We start from the raw sequence: 24,021 nt of genomic DNA, 5'->3' as shown, positions 1-24,021 counted from the left end.
TCAGGTCATTAGTCCCCTAGAACTTAGAACTAGTTAAACCTAACTAACCTAAGGACATCACACACATCCATGCCCGAGGCAGGATTCGAACCTGCGACCGTAGCGGTCTCGTGGTTCCAGACTGCAGCGCATAGAACCGCACGGCCACTTCGGCCGGCGCTGCATTTCAGTGCAGCTCCCAAGAGTCAATTCGCCGTGCATCACACAAATTACGGGAATCAAGATCAACCGTCCATAGTGTTACATATGCAGTGACGCCTTTTTGCGTATACAGTGCAAATGGTACAAACGTTGCAGCCAAATGATCGCCCTCTGTGGCATGAATTCGGGTGTTCCATGCTGGCCGTCTTAGATGCTAATGATGACCCTCTCAAATGTCCCTGTTTTCAGATAAAGCAACGTTGAAAAACTCCATATAGCTGAATCGTGCGAATATTACGATTTGGGACTCTGAAACCCCGTGCTCCACACGTGACAGTCCGAAGTCTCTTAGTTGGTCAGACTTAATGCAGGCCAGAAATGAAATTTTATACTTGACCGACGCCTTACGGCTATATTTTAACGTGCCTCTGCTATAAAATGTAATGCAGTTGTCAGTATTTCCTTCTGAAGAAAACTGTTTACATTCGTTGAAATGATTTGGAAGGAGTTTAATAAACCTTTCATCGGCTGTTTACTATTTTTACTTTAGAGATGTAGTACAAGCCATAAAAATTTATAGAAGATGCATCGAGAATAAAAAATAGTGCATTGAGAATGGCTAGCCATTTGCTGAAATCCGGATTTGCGTAATAAAATCTAAAAAAAGGACGATTGATGGCTGCACTCTATAATTTATAAGCCACATAACAGTCACTGAGTGCATCCACTTCCATAATGGAAGGTAACCTGATGTTCCATAGGTTCCTGACTAGATAGTTAACTTCAGAACATTGCTGGATGCTAAATGTAGCTTGAAATGAAAAATTTAATAGAAAATAGTACGGAAGAAAGCAAATTATTTCTCAATAAACGGTTTTACATTTTTAATGTTATCTAATCCTTTTCTTCTCCTAGTAAGCAGATTTTCAACTTCAACAGAATTATCATGCGGTATATGTCGGATGCTGCAAGGTCCATTGTAAATGAGACAGAATTTGTGACTCAAATGTTTCTTCTTATGTGACAATGAATGAGCTTTAATGAGACCAATGTGTAGTTTCTTTGCCTTTGTCTTACCGTGTGGTTTTCTCCTTTTGTCTGCAGCAGAATTTATATTTTAATAGCCAAATCAGTTATGTCTTTCTGTCGAAGTTTACGTGTATTCGGAAAAGGTACAAGCCCTCTGATTTTGTTCGGTGGTTCTTTATTCTTCAGTACCAGAGTGGGTGATAAAGCAGTCGAGTCATGAGGCATTTCATTCAGTACATTTTGAAATAGGTGTAAGTATCTGTCCCACTACTGATGCTTCCTGCGACAGTAAAGTCTGCAAAGCTTATTAGTTGTTTTCATAATGCGTACAGATGGGTCACAATGTGGAGAGTACAATGAAATAAAAACAGGTAGGATTTTACAATTCCGAAGCATGTGTGACCAAACAGCAGATCTGAATTGTGGTCCGTCACCTGAAATAACCTTGGCAACGTGTCCAACTTCACGTAAGAAATTTTTAACAGAGGCGTTGGATATAGACCGTCCAGTGGCTTTGCGTAGTGGTGTGAAAGAAACAAATTTTGAAGTAAGTTCAACAGCGACGAGAACGTACGAAAATGCATTAACTGTTTTAACAAGGGGTCCCGGGAGATCAACAGCAGCTAATTATTTTAATCTAGTTGGAATAATAGGAAAAAATGGAGCACGATGTGAGATGGTAGATGGTTTAGCTGGTTGACAAAGTTTACAAATAGACAAGACTCTCCTAATTCTCTTTTCCATGTTGTTAAAATAACGAGTCGTCCGAAAAATATAATAACTTTATCGTAACCAAAATGCGCGTGGCTGTAATGAATGTACCAGATGAGCTTATTAACAAAATCGTCAGGAACACAAAATACCAACAGCTTGTCATCAAATGTGCAACGTTTGAAGTGTATGTTATTTCTAATCAGATAATAATGACGAATCTGTGTGTGTGTGTCTTTTCATGCCATTTGCTTTTAATATCTTTCCTAATTGGATCTTTGCTTGCTCATGAGCAATGTCTGTAAAAGATGCGGTGACAAAAGTTTTCAGAGGCTACTGTTTGAATGTAAAGAACACTGAATTTTTTCTCAAGGTTAGCTTCTTTGTTGCTTTTCTCAAGGCCAGCCGGTGCACGTGACAGTGCATCCGCAACGATGTTTTATTTGCCAGGAATATAGATTATTGTGAAGCGGAATTCCTGCAGAAACAGTGTCCTACGTTTCAATCTGCCATGATTTGATTTTGAACACGTAATACATTGTAATGCTCGATGGTCACAACAAACTTTTTCATGTTTGCCAGAAAGAATGAAACGAAATTTGTAAAATGCCAAAACATAGCTAAAGATTCCAATTCAGTGACGGAATAATTTTTCTCAGATTTCATTAGCACACTGCTAGGCAAGGTGATGCTTTTCTTAACAGTAATATCATTTTCTATAGCTTCTTGAAATAAATGGGCACCAAGACCAAATTTAGAAGAATCCGTGCTTAGGCAGAAAACTTGTGACAGGTCTGGGTGAGCTAATATTGGCGCGTGAAGTAGCGGTACTTTCAAAGAATCAAATTCCAACTGTGCCTGTTCGTCCCAGTTCCAAATAGTGTTTTTGCCAGAGGGAGAACAAAGTTTTGGAGTTACTAGAATTTGAATATTCAGGAAAAGATGGTAGAAATTCACGAGACCTAGAAAACTGCGAAATGGTCTTTTTTTTGGATGGGTCAGGAATGGCTCTGATTGCTTCCAACTTTTCGGGATCCGGCATAATGCTCTCAGAAGAAATAATGTGACCCAAAAACTTCTCCTTTGTGCTAACAAATTCAGATTTTTCCAAGTTGACTGTAATTCCATTTAACCATGCGTGGCTCGTGTTCATGCCATAGAGAACACTTTCACGCCACTGAAATTCTGAAGTATTTCTTCCAACGTTTGCGGCTTAGGTGTAGACTTTTTGAATACGTATAAAGCAATTTTAAACTTCCACGACGCTGAAATAAGTTTAGGGAAAGAAGATAAGTCAGTAGCTTTGAAATTTGAAGATTGGCTTTCAAAACCATGATGGGAAAATCAATCGGCTTTACCTTTCGTCAGATCACAGTTCGGAACTTTCGACTAAATTTGACACTAATAATCACTTTGCAAGTACTGACAGGGATGATATTGATGGCGTATTAGATACTAACGTTTTAATTAAGAAAAAAATTAAACAATTGAGAACTGAAATGACACTGATAGGCAGGACCTTCTTGACATCTTACAATCACATTCCCCAGTTTTTACTCACAAAATAGGAGCTATTAAAGGGTTTCAATACAACGTAAGGAGGCGGAAATCTGCTCCGGAGTCTGCGCTCCAATACCGTCCACAAGGTTTCGATAATGTCCGGGAACTGTGCTGTGCAAAAAGCTGCAGTTCAGTTGCATGCTCCTCATACTACGATTGTACAGTCCTGAGTGTGTGAATGGTTATCTTCCTCAAATATGGCATCATTGTTAGGGAACAACATTTGAATAATGGGGTGCACCTGTTCACATAATCGTTGGCTGTAACACGGCCTTTGAGAGTAATGATGGGACCAGCAGAACACCATGATATGGCTGTCGGAGCCGAGCGACCGCTACGGTCGCAGGTTCGAATCCTACCTCGGGCATGGATGTGTGTGATGTCCTTAGGTTAGTTAGGTTTAATTAGTTCTAAGTTCTAGGCGACTGATGACCTCAGAAGTTAAGTCGCATAGTGCTCAGAGCCATTTGAACCATTTTTGATATGGCTGCCCACACCATCAAACTTCCGCCTCCATGCTTAACCATTGGAATGAAGCACTCAGTATTGTAGGCTTCTGTTGGCGTTCTCCAGACGTAAAACCGGCACGATGTTGGAAACAACGAAAATGTTGACTCGTCGGATCATATGACGTGTTCCAGGATTTATGTTCTTGACACCCTGATTTACGCTTCTTTGTGTTGGTTGTCGTCACTAATGGTTTCGGTATAAAATCTCCTCCATGAATATTCGCTTTAAGGAGTTCTCTGTGGACAGTGTGGATAGATATAGGGTCTCGAAGCTGGCTATTGAGCTCTGCAGTCACTTTTGCTGCCGTAGTTTTACGTTGTTTTGACACAATTCGTGTTTGAGACGCAACACGCACGCTCAAGGATACTTCAACTCCATAAAGACAAGGCAATAATTACCAGAAAAAAACACTGGCTTTTAATTTCCAACATATTTTATTGAACAATTGCATGACAACAGCAAACCGTTTTTACCCCAGATTAATATACATAACGGTCCTCGAATTTGAAACATTACTAAACAGACAAAATGTCTGCGGGCGTCGAATCCCACCCCAACCAATAAATAATTTTAAAAACCTCTTTACATAAATCTTAAGAACCAAACAAAAAATCAATGTTTTACTGAGAAAAACTTCCACAGAAGCGGAACAACTTCTAAGCTATAACAGCAGAAAGGTCTCACAAATACTCTTTCTGAATAAGTTATTAAAAACCCAGTACAATGAAAGGATCTTTCAGGTATTACAAATTTGTGACCAGTAACGTTACATCAGAGGTGCGCGGAAACTACAACTCAGATCCGGCCTGAACGAAAGCTGAAAGGAACGGTGAAAAATGGAAGACTGACGCCTCGGCGTCACCAGGAAGAAATAACAAAATACTTAAATTCGCCGAAGAACTGTAGTCTACTGATAAACACAGCGATCTTGCTATCGGTTACATTTCAAACTGGCCGCCACCAACGCGTCGTTCCCCAGTTAAACGAACAGCTACAACGGACGACACCCACCGCTAATTATACCACTGAAACAAAACCATTAAATCACACAGCAACTGGGCAGTATCCAGAGTAACACAATCCTTGAAACATTACAAATATTTCAAAACAGGAATATAATTACTCTTTGCAGCCAAATTAAATCTCTTGTAATCACAGTCTACAACAACGGTTCGCATTCCTGTTGCACAGGAACTACGATACATAACAATTCATCGTGAGAAAACTGCAGAATGTGTCGAAACAAGAATACATATTCTGTCTTATAAATCCAAATAATAATTGCATACAACAAGAAAAACAATGTTATAAATCGCCTACTTTTACAAAAGAATGCCACTATAGGTGGATGACATTTAATAGCAAAAGGCAGAAAGAATTGCTAGAAAATCGAACTTGTGTTTATTTCGGAGTGCACGGACACGCAGTTAGATATACTCTCCTCGCCAGTATCTGAAGTCTCTCCAAAATAGACAAAACTCATTCACACAAGTAACCACAGTTCAATAACTTGTGCACAGTGGTCAACACGAAATACACTCCTGGAAATTGAAATAAGAACACCGTGAATTCATTGTCCCAGGAAGGGGAAACTTTATTGACACATTCCTGGGGTCAGATACATCACATGATCACACTGACAGAACCACAGGCACATAGACACAGGCAACAGAGCATGCACAATGTCGGCACTAGTACAGTGTATATCCACCTTTCGCAGCAATGCAGGCTGCTATTCTCCCATGGAGACGATCGTAGAGATGCTGGATGTAGTCCTGTGGAACGGCTTGCCATGCCATTTCCACCTGGCGCCTCAGTTGGACCAGCGTTCGAGCTGGACGTGCAGACCGCGTGAGACGACGCTTCATCCAGTCCCAAACATGCTCAATGGGGGACAGATCCGGAGATCTTGCTGGCCAGGGTAGTTGACGTACACCTTCTAGAGCACGTTGGGTGGCACGGGATACATGCGGACGTGCATTGTCCTGTTGGAACAGCAAGTTCCCTTGCCGGTCTAGGAATGGTAGAACGATGGGTTCGATGACGGTTTGGATGTACCGTGCACTATTCAGTGTCCCCTCGACGATCACCAGTGGTGTACGGCCAGTGTAGGAGATCGCTCCCCACACCATGATGCCGGGTGTTGGCCCTGTGTGCCTCGGTCGTGGCGCTCACCTGCACGGCGCCAAACACGCATACGACCATCATTGGCACCAAGGCAGAAGCGACTCTCATCGCTGAAGACGACACGTCTCCATTCGTCCCTCCATTCACGCCTGTCGCGACACCACTGGAGGCGGGCTGCACGATGTTGGGGCGTGAGCGGAAGACGGCCTAACGGTGTGCGGGACCGTAGCCCAGCTTCATGGAGACGGTTGCGAATGGTCCTCGCCGATACCCCAGGAGCAACAGTGTCCCTAATTTGCTGAGAAGTGGCGGTGCGGTCCCCTACGGCACTGCGTAGGATCCTACGGTCTTGGCTTGCATCCGTGCGTCGCTGCGGTCCGGTCCCAGGTCGACGGGCACGTGCACCTTCCGCCGACCACTGGCGACAACATCGATGTACTGTGGAGACCTCACGCCACACGTGTTGAGCAATTCGGCGGTACGTCCACCCGGCCTCCCGCATGCCCACTATACGCCCTCGCTCAAAGTCCGTCAACTGCACATGCGGTTCACGTCCACGCTGTCGCGGCATGCTACCAGTGTTAAAGACTGCGATGGAGCTCCGTATGCCACGGCAAACTGGCTGACACTGACGGCGGCGGTGCACAAATGCTGCGCAGCTAGCGCCATTCGACGGCCAACACCGCGGTTCCTGGTGTGTCCGCTGTGCCGTGCGTGTGATCATTGCTTGTACAGCCCTCTCGCAGTGTCCGGAGCAAGTATGGAAGGTCTGACACACCGGTGTCAATGTGTTCTTTTTTCCATTTCCAGGAGTGTAGATAACGCTAGGAGAACCGTTAACTGTAAACAGCAAGAAATTCAATATACATATATACAGCACGACTTTAAGAATCTGAATAATTCCCACCGTTTGATTCTGTAGCGTATCTGGTTATAGGCTGATACATTCCAAAGCCACTTTCACATGTTCACATCGTTCAGCAGCTCAGATGAGACCATTGTACTCTCACAAGACGCAGTACACACTCGCCGACCGCACGCACGTCTCCAACCGCAGCCCCACTGCCTACTGACAGAAAGAGGCAGAACATGCGCAAAGAACGACCGTCGACAGCCAGACTGCACCCCGGATCGCCAACCAACCGACCAAATCCAGACCTCTCTCCACAACGTCGTGCGCTTAAAAAGTCGAAAAGCGACCAAAGAGGAAAACCACGGCCACGGCCACAGAGTCGATCGCAGAGATCTTAAATGAATGCAGGGAAACGACTGGCGTCAACGACGCCACGTATCAGTCTTAGCACACGACGGACTGTGTCATTTAATTTTGATTTGCACCTATTATTACGTTTACTCGACGATGTCTTTCTGTGTTTTGTGTAGGCTGTCATGACTGTTGAAACGGTTGCTCTTGAAACATTCAGTAAGTTGGCTGTCTTGGTTACTGATGCTCCAGCTAATCGGACACCCACAATCTGCTCTCTTTGCAACTCTGCTAAGTCTTTCATTGGACATCGACCTCTCTGAACGTTCCTCAGAAGACAGCTTAAAATATTTAAAAAATGCATTTCTGCCGAAGTTTGACAAAATTCATCTATATCCTACCTCACCGAAAGAGATTTCCAATATTATTAGCTCTCTTAAACACAACTGTTCCAGTGGTTGTGATGAAATCAGCACTACCATAATGAAATGTTGCTCCTCACAACTTTGTGACGTACTGAGTTACTTATGTAATGAATCCCTCCACAGTGTTACTTTTCCAGATAGGCTTAAATATGCTATTGTCAAACCATTACACAAAAAGGAGACAAATCATCAGTGGAAGACTTCCGTCCCATTTCATTATTGGCAATATTTTCAAAAGTGTTTGAAAGAGTTATGTACAATAGACATTATAAACACTTAATACAGAAAAATATTCTCATTCACAATCATTTTGGATTTCGGAAAGGATTGTCAACTGTTCAAGCTACATTCACTTTTAGAGATGATATAATAGAATCAATAAATCAAAAGTTATTACAACGTGGAATATTCTGTGATCTGGCGAAAGATTTTGATTGTGTTAAGCATGATATCATTATACAAAAGTTAAAATGTTATGGTATAATAGGAGTGGCAGGCTCATGGTTTTTAACAGAAAACTGTGTGTCTCTATCAGACTTATCACATAACAATAGTCATTTAAAATATGAAACCATCAGACAAGGGGTGCCCCAGGGCTCTATTTTATGTCTCTTGTTGTTCCTATTATATATTAATGACCTTGCATATGCAGTGTCACAAAATGCAAATTTTGTCTTATTTGCAGATGATACAAGGACTGGTATAGAAAACAGTACCTGTGATCTCACTGAGCAATCAGCTAATGAAATATTTGTATCAATGGGTGGTTCACAGCAAATCGATTGTCACTGAATTTCGACAAGACCCAGTACATACAGTTTAGTACATCGCAAAGAATACCTGACCCTATAAGTGTAATGTACTGAAACAATGAAATTAAAGCTGTAGATATTGTTAAATTTTTAGGGCTACAAATTGACCACAACCTAAATTGGAAAACTCACACTCTGACATAATAAAACGCCTTAATTCAGCTACATTTGTAGTATGCATCATAGCAGAAACAAGTCATTTAAAAATGAAGACGTTAGTTTATTCGGTCTACTTCCCTTCACTAATGAGGTATGGAATAATCTTTTGGGGAAACTCCGCTCACAAAGAGAACATTTTCAAAATTCAGGAACGAGTCATGAGAATTATATCTGGTGTCAGTCCTAGATCATCATGCAGAGACCTCTTTAAGAAACCTAGTACTCTACTACTTCTCAGTACATATGCTCATTGATGTTCTTTGTCTTTTCCAGCATGTCTCTTTTTACATAAAATAGTGCAAAACATGATTATAATACCAGAACCAAAACAATCTGTATAAGGACTATAAAAGCTTAACATTAGCACAAAAAGGAGTCGAATACATGGGTACTCATATATTCAATAACTTACCAGAACATATCAAATGATTGTAAGTGATAAAGATCGGATTCAGATTGAATTAAAGAAATTTCTGTTGGCCAACTCCTTCCATTCCATCGACGAATATCTTCACAAGGATTATAGCTCATAACTCTATCTGCATTAGAACTGTACAATATCCATGTATCTGGTTTTAAAAAAAATAGAAAAAAACGCCTTTTACACTTACCACACCCCAGAGACTCCTCTCCAAGGGATCCATGGAAAAAGATAAATGTAATGTAATCTGCATTGATACCTAGTCCATACTGAACACGCAGAGTCCAAGCGCGACACCTGCCTTACCTTTGTTGTTGACTGTCAAACACAACCATCCCATGCTATCACTGTTTACATTACTTTGCATGTTCCTTGTAAATACCCCACCCTTCTTAAGAAAAAAGCCTGATTTCTGAGTGCAGTGTGTAGTCTTGGCTCTTGAGTCAGTTGCAGCTATTCAGTGAGTGGGGAGGCTATGGAACTTGGGCCTCAGCACGCCTAGCTTAGATCGACTGTGGAGCTACGAGTCCATTTGGAAGGACGCTGCTGCTGCCAGCGGCACTGCCAACTTTCGAGTCAACACTGATGGGCCCAGAGATCACAATCATACTGCAGGTCTGCTGGAGGCTTGACAGGCGTAACCTGGACGCATCTGCCTTTGAGAGCCGAGTCGTTGCTGCTGCTAATCCCGTTCCTAAGGCCGGCTTCTGTCTCCTAACCTGGGGCAGAGAGCCGACACCTGCGAGTCAACGACCCTTCAGGTGGAACTGGGGCCATGACTTCAGAGTGCAAATCTTCATCATTCACGAGAGCACTTTGGAGGTTGATATCTAGAGCTGAAGGCCGCCTGTGTTCACGGGTCGCTGGCCGCACTGTGACATAACTGGCGCCACCCAACGCTTCACTGCACTGGTGGAAACACGACTCGAATGCATACTGACCGTCTTCTGCCGATGAAGCCACCGCCCTGCTGGCCTGGCTGTAGTTGGAGCTTTGGAAGAGAATGCTGTATTCCTGCTTAACAAAGACGTTACTGACAATAGTCTGTTCTTGGAGGTCTCGAGTGTACCTAGGTCATCATCACCGCATGCTGCCCAGCGCTCTACGCCACATGCTCCATTTGTACATGAGTAGCAGGACGTCTAAGGGGCCTAGTTGTGGACTGCCACATGAAAGAAAAACACAGAATTCCAAAACTATCTATCGACCTGACGTCTTCAAGTGCTGTGCTTGTCCCAGCACAGAGGTAGCACATAGATCGTTTGGGGAGTATGTGAAGGTAACACAAATAAACTGATTAAGTCTGACTATTACAGAAATTATAATTTCAAAAGTTTATTGGCATGCCATCAGCTTCTATTCCGCTCATTGCCAAAGGCAAAACTGAAAGTTGATCATAGAATGTAGCCCTACCAGAGTTACAGCCCAACTAACTAACCATCACATATTAATCTCTTAACGCTTTTAAACATTGTAGAAATTACTGTACATGTTTCAAACACCAGGTTACACTTCCTAACCTCTATTATACTCTGCGATATTAACAGAGCCGTGATTTTGGATGCGCACTGAAATCCATTGTATGATTAGGCCTGCCTACTCAAGACTCAACCATTCAGCCCGTAACTTGTAACTGAAACGGGGATCATGAAACACTTAAGGAGACGGTCATTTGCGACAGATTGGTTGGTTGGTTGGATTAAAAGAGGGGGAAAGGGACCAAACCACGAGGTCATGAATCCCTTGTTCCGAATAAAACTAAGCCTCAAGTGTGAGAATAAAACAAACGAGACTGACAACTAAAAACGAAATGAAAGGAATAATCACAAGAACGATGAGGGGCAACAAACACGTAAATGGACAAAATAGGACAAGAAAACCACAGGAACGCTAGAAACGGGGTGAAGAGATTAAAACAACAAAGCAGATTACCATGGCTGGCTGACCATGAGAATAAAAAAGGAGAAGCCAGCCACTCTACGACACATTAAAACTTCCACCCTAGACGCACTATGGCGGAGGACACAGAGGGACAAAGGACATGCGCTAAAACTATCAAATGATAAAACCCACCATCACGAATAAAACGTAAAACTAAATTTGCCGATGAGGCGTTGTCAGATAAAATTAGAGGCAACGAGTCCGGTAACGAATAGATATGGTTGTTTCTCGTTACACACTTATTCTCCAAAAGATCGTACTAAAATGAGGTTTTGGTAATGTAGTGGTAGATTAGTACTTTAATTTCTACACTACTCTGAATTATGCTTTTTGTAACGATTAAAGAATAAAAACGTGAGGTTCGGTGCGCTGACCATCCATCTTGTACCAAAGCATCTAATCGTATTACAAGACTAGACCGTTGGCACAGTTTCTCAAGGTGCTGGTGATATCATTAGTTGTTTGTTTCTCACTCCAGTTTCGTCGTAAAGCGTGATCCAACACGTCTTCATTCAACTAGGATGTGAAACGTAGGAGTAAAGTGTTGTGTTGGCAGAAGAGACAACACCGTGTTACTAGTGGAGGCCGAAATGCACGCGTTTTAGCTCACGCACGCTGGCGTGAGGAGGGAAGAACTATACTGACGTGAGGTCTGGAACATGGCAAGGAATTAGAATTCAGAAAGTGGACGTAATTAGTTTGATACTTTGCTTTAATCCATTAATGATGAACGTCGCAATTGACGGTACGTGATTCACAATATTATCTGTTCAGAATACATTCATAGTAACTGAATATGGAGCCTTGCTAGGTCGTAGCAAATGACGTAGCTGAAGGCTATGCTAAACTGTCGTCCCTGCAAATGTGAGCGTATGTAGACAGTGAACCATAGCTAGCAAAGTCGGCTGTACAACTGGGGCGAGTGTTAGGGAGTCTCTCTAGACTAGACCTGTCGTGTGGCGGCGCTCGGTCTGCAATCACTGATAGTGGCGACACGCGGGTCCGACGTATACTAACAGACCGCGGCCGATTTAAAGGTTACTACCTAGCAAGTGTGGTGTCTGGTGGTGACACCACATAAAGCTTATAGCACCCAGAGCCATACAAGTTGAATACCGTGTAGAACCTATTGTATTTAGGTGTCGTTCGCGATAATATACGAACCTACCACAGGTCCGGTATAACCAAACAGCTATGTAAGTGACGGACAGCCGTGGCATTTACCCACGCGTGGGTGGGCAGACGGTGGAAGACAGTGCGCTGTCGCTAGAGCCGGTCTCACCCGACGAACCCGCACCGCAGCGCTCTCATTAATTACGCGCGGGTCTCAAGGCGGCGGCGGAGCCATATATCACCGATAGCTGATTGCAGCGCGGCAGACATTCCGTCATAATTAGTCACCCGCGCTCGTTAGCGACAGGGCGCGCTCTGCGTTGGGCTCCAACAGCCGGATTGGGCCAGACGGAATATCCTCACGTTCGGCAGTCCTGCTTCCCGCAGTTTCATTCCATGGTCTTATACACGTCTCTATTGCAACATATTGATTTATTCTATTCTGTTTCTGACATTTGCACCTCAAGACTGATTTGAAACTAAGTGTGCTGTAATAAACGTACATCATTATCGCTGAAGACCGCGTTGCCTGGGATCGGTAGTGGAATAAGTAGACTGCACTTGTATGCCGTGCAAGTCACCGACAATACTGTGAATACACGTAGAGCAACACACACGCTTACGTTTCGTATAGGTTATTTGAGCTATATTGTCGTAGCATTAAATAAAAAATAGTTGCCATTTCCTGCTTCTGACCCAGATTTTCTGTTGGTTTCCCTAAGGTTCAAGGAAAATGCTCAAAGCTACAGGAAATCCCCTTCCAAATAGTCCTAAATACTCACTCTGCCCTCCTACCAGCTCGACTGTCTTTTGAATGCTACTGGAGTTGGTAAGCCGATGTCTTATTCTGACAAGAGAAACTTTCACACTTACACTTGAAGTACTGGAATTTGTTGTGGTGGAGGGTACATCGTGTAATCAGCAACGCTTCCACCTCCCTCTGTCGGAATCTATACGCCTATGGTGTCTGGCAAAATGTACAGCGGAAAGAAATTTCTTCTATTTTATCATAATGGAAACGTCTACCTGCAGTAGTGACAAGCAGCATGACCGTTCTTGGAACTTGTTCTTCGTAATTTGGACAGTAAGTCGCTCTGTGGCGTTCAACACCACTGTTTATGCGTCTGTCACAGGTCTTTTAGACAAAGCTGAAGGAGAATAAGAAGCAGAAGTCGTAGCCCAGGGCCGAAAAGAGGCTGCAGCGAGACCTCAGGTGCTGGTCATGGAACAGAGTGATCAGCTTCCGTGTCTTCAGAATACGAGCACCGAAATCAGGCCACAAGCCGCAGACATTGACTGAATTCGGCCGTCGCCCATGCTTCGTCAGCAGCCCTCAGCAGCAGTAAGACTTTAGCGACACCGTTTCTCGTTCTTTGCCCTGAGACCAGTCTTCGAGAAGCACCTCCGCCACTGTGCATCATCGACACGCTTTACCAATTCCGCCAGACCACACCATTGACCTGTTCCCATGACATCACATTGCACCTTTCGCTACTGTCAGCGCAAGGGAGCACTTAACCACGGCCATACCAGCCCGCCAGTGTCTTCGACCAGCTGGGCAATAAGTGATGCCCATTCTATGTCCGTCTCCATCGTCTGTGTTAACTCTGCCGCCGTCGGGCCGAGAACGATGGATCTCTACCTGTCTGCCCAGCCCAGGCAGCCAACGACACTCCAGCCACCGCCTCCTCGGGATCGCTCGGCATCGAGTCCAGCCTGTTGTTGGGATACTGGGCAGCACCCCCTGACCTTCTGCTATGCTGGCCAACGTCACACTGTGCCTGCTCTGCACTACAGCCAAGCCACGTACGGCATCTGCACCATCATTTAGACAGCACACCATGTCAACGCTCCACTGCGAAAGCATTTCGCGTAAGCAGATCGCCTTTCTGCACCCCTGGTGCACCCCCTCGTCGTCCGCTACAGCGCCGAATATACGTGAAGAAGAAAATTCACTTGACTGACTGTACTAGCCGAATGGAATAATTAAGGACTTGTTTACCTTCACATGCCTGTCCAAGGTCACATCTGACCTGTTACATGAAGGAAACCAGGTTACACGAATTAGTAAAGAATCAGTGAAAAAGTGTGTATCCTGACACGGATCTGTCTCTGCTGCTGTCTGCATCCCTCGTCTTCGGCAGAGAACCCAGCCCGACGCATAGTCAATCTATTTCTCTCTTTGCGAGGGAGTTGCTAATGCACTCGCGCTGACTAAACGAAGTCGCAATTCAAACTGAATAGAGAAAGGCAGCACGAATGTTCACAAAAAGGAAGAATAGAATTTAACGCCCTGTCGATTGCAAGGTCAACAGAGATGGTCGTATGGTTACAGCTATGAAAAGTCCCCTTAGAAAAATCTATGAATGACTGTGCTAATAAACCTCTTACGTTATTTGATTTTCAAAGAGCTTAGCAGAACTGAATGTACTCACACATTTCTCTCTTTACTTATACTAATCAACACTAAACTGACACACAATATTTTTAGAGCAACGCAATCTGACTTTCAATAATCCCTACGAAAGAATGGCCCTGACTAACAATAACCTATACCTTTCATGAATCACTTACCTCACAAAAATCTTCGTTACTCAAACTACTGCAATACAGCGAGAGCCAATACTGCCAGCTAAATAGAAGATTCTAACTACTGAAGTCATTAGTTACTGACAGGCATAGTTAGCAAATGAAAGATTTTAATAGAGAACAAACAATGTATTTACCTTAATAATATTCAAAAGTCATAATATATATATATATATATATATATATATATATATATATATATATATATATATATATATATATATAAGTTCATGACATCCAGTCTTACAAATTTCCTGTCTCTGATGGACACACGTCCAGATCATCCGCTCTCAAAACTCCGCCATCTCTCTCCCCACCTCCATCTGCGCAACGCTACGCGCTGTTCACATCCAACTGCCCAACACTACAATAGCGAATATTTCAGCAATGCCAACCAGCCACAGACTGCACACAGCACAGTCAGCGATTTTCATACAGAGCGCTACGTGGCGTTACCAACACAAAAACCTAAACAGCCTACTTACACAGCTTTATTTCAGTCAATGGAGAACACATACAAGTACTGAAAATTCAGATTTGGTAGACACCAACAATCCCGCAAAATCCTGTGAACAAAGTTTCAATAACTAGTGCAACTCGAATAAACAGGGAATATGCTGCAGTCCGCTACGTGTAGCTCACATAGAAAGCACGAAAAAATGACTAACTGCAGAACGTACACAGGCATTTATTCGGAGTAATAGCTTATTAGAAATAGTATCAACAGTAATCCAAAAAAGCAAAGCAGAATTATTTATTTTCATTTTACTTGAAGGAAAGTGATAGACCACCATAAACTTCCATTAGGAACAGCGTGCTCCAAGCAACGAGTCCCAACATTGGAGGGAGGGAAGCATCGGTCACAAATTTTTAATCCTTTTATTGCAGTTCGATTTCAGCTAACTTGTAGCTATGTTCACTGCAGTTGTATCCAAGTCGTGATGACTCATTGTAAATGAACTCTGAGATGGTCCCACACTGACACTAGACAACAGCTGAAATCGAACTTCAACAGACAAATTTATAGGCGATACTGCCCTTCCTCCTATCTTGTATCTCATAAAATTCTTTGTTTTGGACAGTTAATCATCAATGGATATTCATTCGTAACTGACAACGGTTTACAGTTTGTTGCTTCATTCCCAACTGATAACAAATGGGTTGCTGATTTCAAATGTGGCGAAATTTGAAGATGATCCAAGTGAACTGCGCCGTTCCAGGAACGTCTCTGCTTATAAGTGTAGCAAGAGGCTTGATGTGAGCACTGTGTATCTGGTGTTATCTGTGGCCATGGGAAAGTCGTAGCACCGTTGGCTGGAGCGGAGTCTCGGAAAGAGTCTGCATGGTGACCAGGGAGTCTGCACACGGTCAGTTCGAGTGGGTCGGCGAGCGGCCATTCTGTGTACTGCTGTCAGGAGGTAGGGTTGGGCTAAACTGTGAATTACCATCAGTGATTTTTGTGAACGTCACTCTTCGCTAACTGTGATATTTAGTTAAGATTTGTTGCAATCTAAAATCGCAGCTAACGAATTCACAGCTTGCATCCCCCTACACTCTACCAATACGACTAACGCGATTTCTGCGACTTGGGCGGTTTCTACGACCCCTAAGACATATGCGCTTTCTGCGATCTCTACTATTTCTGCCATCTATCACCGTGGATATTATACTGTAGCAGCTAAAAAACACTGGCAAGTGTATTATATCTGATTATCTGCTAACTGGTATTTCTGGTCGGATGACCTATGCCAATGCAAACAAGTGATATTTTTGCGCCTGTAAAGGCAACTGGTTGACAAGATCTAAGGTTAGCATTTTCAGTAACTCAGTTCCCAAAAAGTTACGTGAGATGTTATTGTTCAATTTACAACTGTTCTTCCTCAGTCGTTACATGGTATAGGAACATCACGCTTGTGCATAGAGAAAATGCGCCTCGACAAAACAGTTAGTAGTGAGTATATTTTTTCTTCCTTTGGCTTTCAGTCACTATTTTTCCTCGGTTGCTACATGGAATAAGTGTGAAAATATTGGTACTGTGATGTTAAGAACCTAGTATACATTACCACACAGTACAGTAAGAGTTCGTCCTGCGATATTGATCCTAAGCGTTTTGTTATGCTCGCAGGTTTCCAGTTTCTCGATACAGCGAAAATTCAAAACATCATTGAGGGCAACGCTGCAGAAGTCCTTACTACGTATTTAGATCATCTTCATCGGAAGAGAGGATAGCTTCTAAGCTTCTTAATGATCTTAGTGATATCATTTACTGCGAAGTTTAAAATCTCCCCCATTCAGCTACTTCCGTTATCGGAAATACTACCGGTCATACACTGTGAATTACACACAAATTGTGGTGTTGAAAAAATATCCGTCATGTGAATATACCTACGTTAAACAATTGATAAAAGTAACATAGAAGACAGTAAGATATTGGGAGACTGTCAGTTAAAGGTGTATGAGACACCACAGCAGCTCAGTGTCACTGCCGAAAGCGGACGACACAGACAAAAGAGATGCTGCAAAGGAACCGCGTTTATAGAATTCGACCTACAAAACAAGTTGAAAGTGTACTACCACAATTTTCCATACTTAATACTGAAGTGTGAACTTCTACCAGTGCGCAGAATAATTCATAAACCTATTTTGTTTTCTGTTGAAGTCATGTGTTTGCGTAATGTTAAATTTGTTAAATAAGCTTTTAAAATAGAAGGGGTAGTGTTTTCCACAAGTCCCGGGCTTGGGTGCGATTCCAGCCACTGCTTCAATTTTGAATAAAAAATCATCAGCTAAAATCACAAGGAAAGGAAGTATACTTGGAAAAGGCCCAGAGAAACGGAAATATTCCAGATGGCTTACGTCGTGGTCAGACAAAGTTTCTGAAATCAGATACTGGATTGTAAGGCAGACCTAGGAATAGGTATATTCTAGAATAGTAATTTAGTGTTGATGAAGAGAAAGTGGTTGGTAAGAATCATTGTGAATAGAAATTGAGTAATGAGATACTGAGGAGTGAGGAGGCGACTGAAATTCTTTCAGGCTGTACATGCTACGAAAATGAATACCACTGTAGGCGGCTGAGTTGCAGAGCAGTGGAGATAACTAAAACCAGCCATCAGGGAAGGTAGACAGAAGGAAAGTAACTCGGAAGAAAGCTTGGATTACAGATAAAATACTGGAATTGATCGACGAAAGAAGGAAGCACAAAAATGTCTACGCAAAGACAGGAATACAGAAATGTAAGTCGCTCAGAAATGAAACAAATAGGAAGTGCAGGGAAGTCAGAGCACACCATCAGAGAAGAAATGTGAATAAATCTAAAAAGAAATGGTCATCGGAAGGACTGCTACTGTCAGTTGATAAGTCAAAAATGCCTTCGGTGGACCTAAAACGTATGGCATGAACATCAAGAATGCAATGCGATTTACATTGTCAAATGCAGAGGAGAAAGCAATGGAGGATATTTAGAGTCTCAACAAGAAGGAGGAACCGTTAGATGACGTGATATAAAAGGTATAGGAGTCGAATGGAAGACGTAGATAATCTAGTTTCAGAGGCAGTGTTTAACAGATGTTTGGGAGACTTGCGGTCAAAAAAGCCAGAAGGGATAAACAGCACACACTTAGAATTTCTAAAATCTATACAGAAAGTAGCAACCAGAGCGACTATTCATGTCGCTGCAAAAGATCTGTGAGACTGGAGACGTCTCATCGTACTTTCGTAGAAATGCCTCACACAAAATCACGAAGATAGCAACGGCAGATAAATGAGAGAACCACCCTACAATCTCCTTACCAGCTCATACATCCAAGTTGCTGACAGGAAGAACATACAGGAGAAGGGAAAAGAAAAGTGAATATCTATTGGAGGACGATGTTAGACTTTTGGGAAGCTGTTCTAAAGTTGCGCCTGAGAATTGAAGCAGTGCTTAATGCAGATCAAGACATCTTTGTATGGTTTGTTGACATAGAAAAAGAATTCGATAATGTAAAATGATCCAAGATGCTCGAAATTCTGAGAAAAGTTGGTGTAAGGTATACTGAAAGACGGTTAGTATACAGTATGTTCAAGAACCAGGAGAGAATAGCAAGAGTGGAAGACCAAGAGCAAAGTGCTCGGATTAAAAAGTATGAGAGACAGAGATGTAGCCTTTCACCCGTAGTTTTGAATTTGCACATCGAAGAAACAATGACGGAAATAAAGAAAAGGTCAAGAGTAGGATTAAAATTCGGGGTGAAGGGATATCACTGATAAGATTCAGTGACGACATTAAAATCCTCAGTGAAACTCAAGAAGAACTGTAGAAACTGCTGACTATAACGAGCAGATGAATAAGTACGGAATACGGATTAAGAGTAAATTGAAGAAAGTCGAAAGTCCCTAGGAGTACCAGAAATGATTATTAACGATATACTTAACAAAAACTGGTAACCATGAAGCAGACGAAGTTAAACGATTCTGCTACCTTGAAAGCAAAATAACCGAAGATGGTCGAAGCAAGGACGACATAAAAAGCAGGGTAGCATAGACAAAGGCTGCATTCCTGGCCAAAACCAAAGTAAAGATCATAAAACACTGGCAAAGAAGGGGGGCAGGATGGTAGGATAGGTGTTATGACAACATAGAAAAAATTCAGTGGTACTAAATTGAGCACTAGGGGTCAAAAGCTTTGGGGAAACACAGATACTGGAATACAGCCAACAAATAAATGAGGACATACGTTGCAAGTACAGCTACGAGCTGAAGAATTAGCGTACGATACTCCCTTTTTATCCGTGGGCTGCGTCATTTCCTTTTGTCAGCTGCTGTGTTACTGCTGCTTATACCGGCAACCAAAAAATGAATTAGTAACGTAACTTGACTTTTTCATAAACCTTGTGAGGTAAAGTGGCAGCACCCAGAAGGTGTGATAGTTTATTACCCAAAATTCTATCGGTGAGTGATATGTTGGACTTCGTGTCGACCGTCAACCGTTACAATAACCGATAACCCTTTTCATCAACAAGCTTGAACCACACTTGTCTTTACAGTGGGTGTTTCCGCTAATCGAGATTTTTCTGGTACATCCTTGACATTGTGACGCATGAAACTCCAACTCTTGTCGACCACAAATAGTGTGTTGGCTTTCAGATGCCCTCGCCGTAATCACACCACTCTCGGTTAACGCATCGATAGCCAATATAAGCTCTAACGACGTACCAGGTAAGTAACACCCGACGTTCAATAAGCACCATCCCCTCCCCCCCCCCCCCCGACCCCACACTTACCGTAATCTCAGTAGCAGACTCATAGCGATATCTATGGAATGTAGTTACTTATGTCACAGTTATCTTAACTACGGAGAATTACAGTGACCTGATTCGGGCAGCATTCACTGGGTTTTAAGAAACTGACGCAGGGGCTATAACCGTTCAGGAATTCGTCAATGACAGAATCCGGTATAGTTGTTAAAATTATTTATTTCTAAAACCGAAAGAACAACTCGGTTTCAGAACATGTGTCCCATCTTCAGGTGCGTATTAAAATGTGAATCCACAATGGATACATAACTGAGGTTAAGCTGCTTTAACCTCAGTTATGGATTCTTTGTACAATCACATTTTAACATGCGCCTGAGGCAGGAAACATGTCCTGAAACCGGGTTGTGCTTTCCTATTTAGAAATAAGCAGTTTTTACGATTGTAACGGATTTTATCATTGATGTTGAATAACAGCTGTAGATGTCCCATCAAGAGAGACGTGTGTTTAGAAATTCGCCTTAAACTTGTCCCCTACACCAAGGATTGAACATCTTTCGAAGCGATACTTCCCTCGAACTGAAAGAAGAGGTGACATTTTGTAGGTAATTACGTGTATGTACGGCACCCGCAGCGAACATGTTCGATCGGTGGTGAGCCGTCAGCCCCGTGCTGGCACCAGGCTGTGTTGGCGGCGCGGCGTGGCGTTGCGCGGTGCGGCGTGTTAGGTTTTACTGGGGCTCCCCGCGCCCATTGTGCGGCGGTGGTGCGCTGTAATTTATAGACAAACGTGAGAGCACGCTCAGCGTAAATCAATTGATATTCTTGCGCCCGCTTATTGTTTATGTGATAATGCGCGCCCCTATAACTAGCTATTCACGCAATAATGCTGCTGTTTATCATCGGCAGCCCATTGACTGGTGAGCGCTCCGTGACGGCCTACAGCGGCCGCTGCTGGCGGAGGCACCTCAGCACCTCTACTGGCAGACAGCGGTACTGCTGGCAGTCCCATGACAGGTAGTAAATATTAAAGTCAAGTTAGCTTCCATTAGGAATGTGGGTGCACTCAACCACTGTGATATGACTGTAAAATGACAGAGCGCAGCAGTCAGTCGTCCTTTTCTTTCAGGTTTTATTAGGCATATCTAGATTTCGGATAGTGCCTAGCCATTATGAATGCACTATTTCGTGGTATAAATGCAAGCCCTACTACGCCAGTCCCCTGTTGTTCGGGCTTCTGTCACAGTAGCCTTGAACGAACTGCGACACAGGCCCGACAACAGGTGACTGACGTTCTAGGACACGCACTGATAGCATGCAATAGGGAATTGATACTGGCTAGGCACTAGCCGAAATCTAGCTATGCCTAATAAAGCCCGAAAGAAAGGACGACTGATTATTGTGGTCTATCATTTGAAATATTTAAGTTTAGATTTATTCATAAACAATTATGAAGGCGTATTCACCTATTTTATAGAATCTGTTTTCCGAATGATACTGATGTTTAATATTGATTACTTTAATATTCACACTCGGTTCTCACACTGCGTTAATTCTGAAAACACAGTAAATTCTGCAAACACAGAAAATCATTCATCCACATACAGAGCAAGAAAGTGTGGCGCTGAAGCCGCGTTTACGACAGTTCATAGGTTTCAGAAACTCTTCAACCACATCGAGTCATGAAGAATATAATAACATTACTGGACTATTGAGCGAGGACTGAGGTACACAAGGTGGTTCAGTTACGTTTGCCTTTGGGTTTTATGCAACTCACAACACCGTCAAAAACCACGCATGAGTTGTTCATATTCTCTCGCCTGCTAAGCGGAAGCTATTAATCCTACAGAAAAAAAAGAACAGGGCACTTTTTAGGAAATTTAATGCAGTTAAATTTCGTACCTTTTCGTTGGAGGCCACAGTTTTCGAATTATTAGTGAAAAACGGGCTTGAAGGTCACTTTTCTACAGTGCAGTTGAACGACTACCTTTAGCGTAAACATACCTCAGTACAAAACGTAACTACATTAAATATCCTACCAAAAGGTTCTATTCCTTTTTTTGTAGGGCTAGTAGTTTGTGCACAGCGAGTCGGAAAATATGGAAATCCTGTGCGCCAGCGCCGGATTAGCCGTGCGGTCTAAGGCGCTGCAGTCATGGACTGTGCGGCTGGTCCCGGCGGAGGTTCGAGTCCTCCCTCGGGCATGGGTGTGTGTGTTTGTCCTTAGGATAATTTAGGTTAAGTAGTGTGTAAGCTTAGGGACTGATGACCTTAGCAGTTAAGTCCCATAAGATTTCACACACATTTTTTAATGCGCGGTATTTGAAGGCGTTGCAGGTTGAATAAAGCCCACAGGAATTGGCAGCTGAATTACCCTGTATACTGCTATATGAATACATGAATCTTTTATGCAACAAATTGGGGGACAAATACAGCACATGCAACATTCAGTTTTCGATTATCACAGATTACGCTGAGTATGAGATGTTTAACACAAAAGAGATCCTTCTCACATAACAAAATGCACCTGATACACTTCTTGTCACCTCCATGGGAGGAAATTTTATACTTTGTAATGCAGTAGGAGGGGGCTTCCCTTTGATGGCTTTATCTGAAAAAGCTATTATTTTCCAGGGATGTTGACTGCTACGTTAAAATCACAGCTCGAAATAGACTCAGACATCTTTACGAGATTAAGACTGTATGAGTTAGACAGCAAGCCTGTGAGTGATATTCTGCCCAGGAAGGTATGTGTACAGCGCTGAGAACATTGCTGTTGTAATCTTGAGAGACAGAGACGTCCACATACACTCGTTATGAAACTGTAGAATAGTACACTACACCTGAAACATTCCCGTCTACGTTTACAGTGACCTGAATGAGTGGGCCCCCATGTCCTTCTACAATAAACACTCCGAAAACACCACAGAACCGCCTCCATCCTGAACGAGACCGTACACGCACTGCAGCGTTATGCTTTATTGTGGCATCTGTGCAGTCGACGCTTTACATCATTTCTAAGGATGCGTGTTGACTGGTAGATCATCAGACACTGGTTTGGCTGCAGGTGCGTCAATCCAGTGCAGCACGAACACGGAACACACCTCCAGTCAGCAACGGTACAGACAGTGCGTCGCTTGACCCATTCAAGACGTGCAGCTGTATGTAACTTTATAAGCAATGGCCCTCTGCAACTCTAATGTCTGTGTGGTGTCACCGCCAGACACCACACTTGCTAGGTGGTAGCTTTAAATCGTCCATTAGCACATGTCGGACCCGCGTGTCGCCACTCAGTGATCGCAGACCGAGCGCCACCACACGGCAGGTCTCGAGAGACTTACTAGCACTCGCCCAGTTGTACGGACGACGTAGCTAGCGATGCACACTGACGAAGCCTCGCTCATTTGCAGAGCAGATAGTTAGAATAGCCTTCAGCTAAGTCAATGGCTACGACCTAGCAAGGCGCCATTAGCAGTATATTGTCTGAAACTATAGAGTCTCACTTGTATCGTATGAAGCATGTCTCATCAAGAACGATGTATACAAAGGATGGATTAAAGTATTCCAGAAGCTACGTACTTTTCTTTATAGCATTCATTACGTATCCTGTTTCAGACCTCACTCCATCCTTCGTGAGTTAGCGCGTGCATCTTGGCCGCCTCTTTCAATTAGTGTGCGTAGTGTTGGCAAGTCTGCCGACACTACAGTCTGCATGAAGTTCTCGACACAATATTGGCTGGGAAAGTGATTGTAATGGACCTACATTTACTGCTAGAAGCGAGTCCTGTCGTGTTTAAGACCTATTGACGAAGATAAGGCGTGAGATGTCTCCGCTCCCTGTCCGTTAGGATTTATTTACGATAGCTGTTCTAACGCCATTTTACATTCCTCGAGGGCACACTGGACGGTCCTCGTTGGTACACTAACATGCTGGACAACTTTAAACACGATGTAGTTATAGGTATGGATGAACACGTCTCCATGTCGACCAGTGCTACTGCGTTGGTTCATTACAGCCGAGTCGCACACACACATCACTGCCATG

This window comes from Schistocerca piceifrons, chromosome 1 (genome assembly GCF_021461385.2).
Source record: "Schistocerca piceifrons isolate TAMUIC-IGC-003096 chromosome 1, iqSchPice1.1, whole genome shotgun sequence".
NCBI classification, from domain to species: domain Eukaryota; kingdom Metazoa; phylum Arthropoda; class Insecta; order Orthoptera; family Acrididae; genus Schistocerca; species Schistocerca piceifrons.
Note: the sequence above shows the minus strand (reverse complement) of the source record.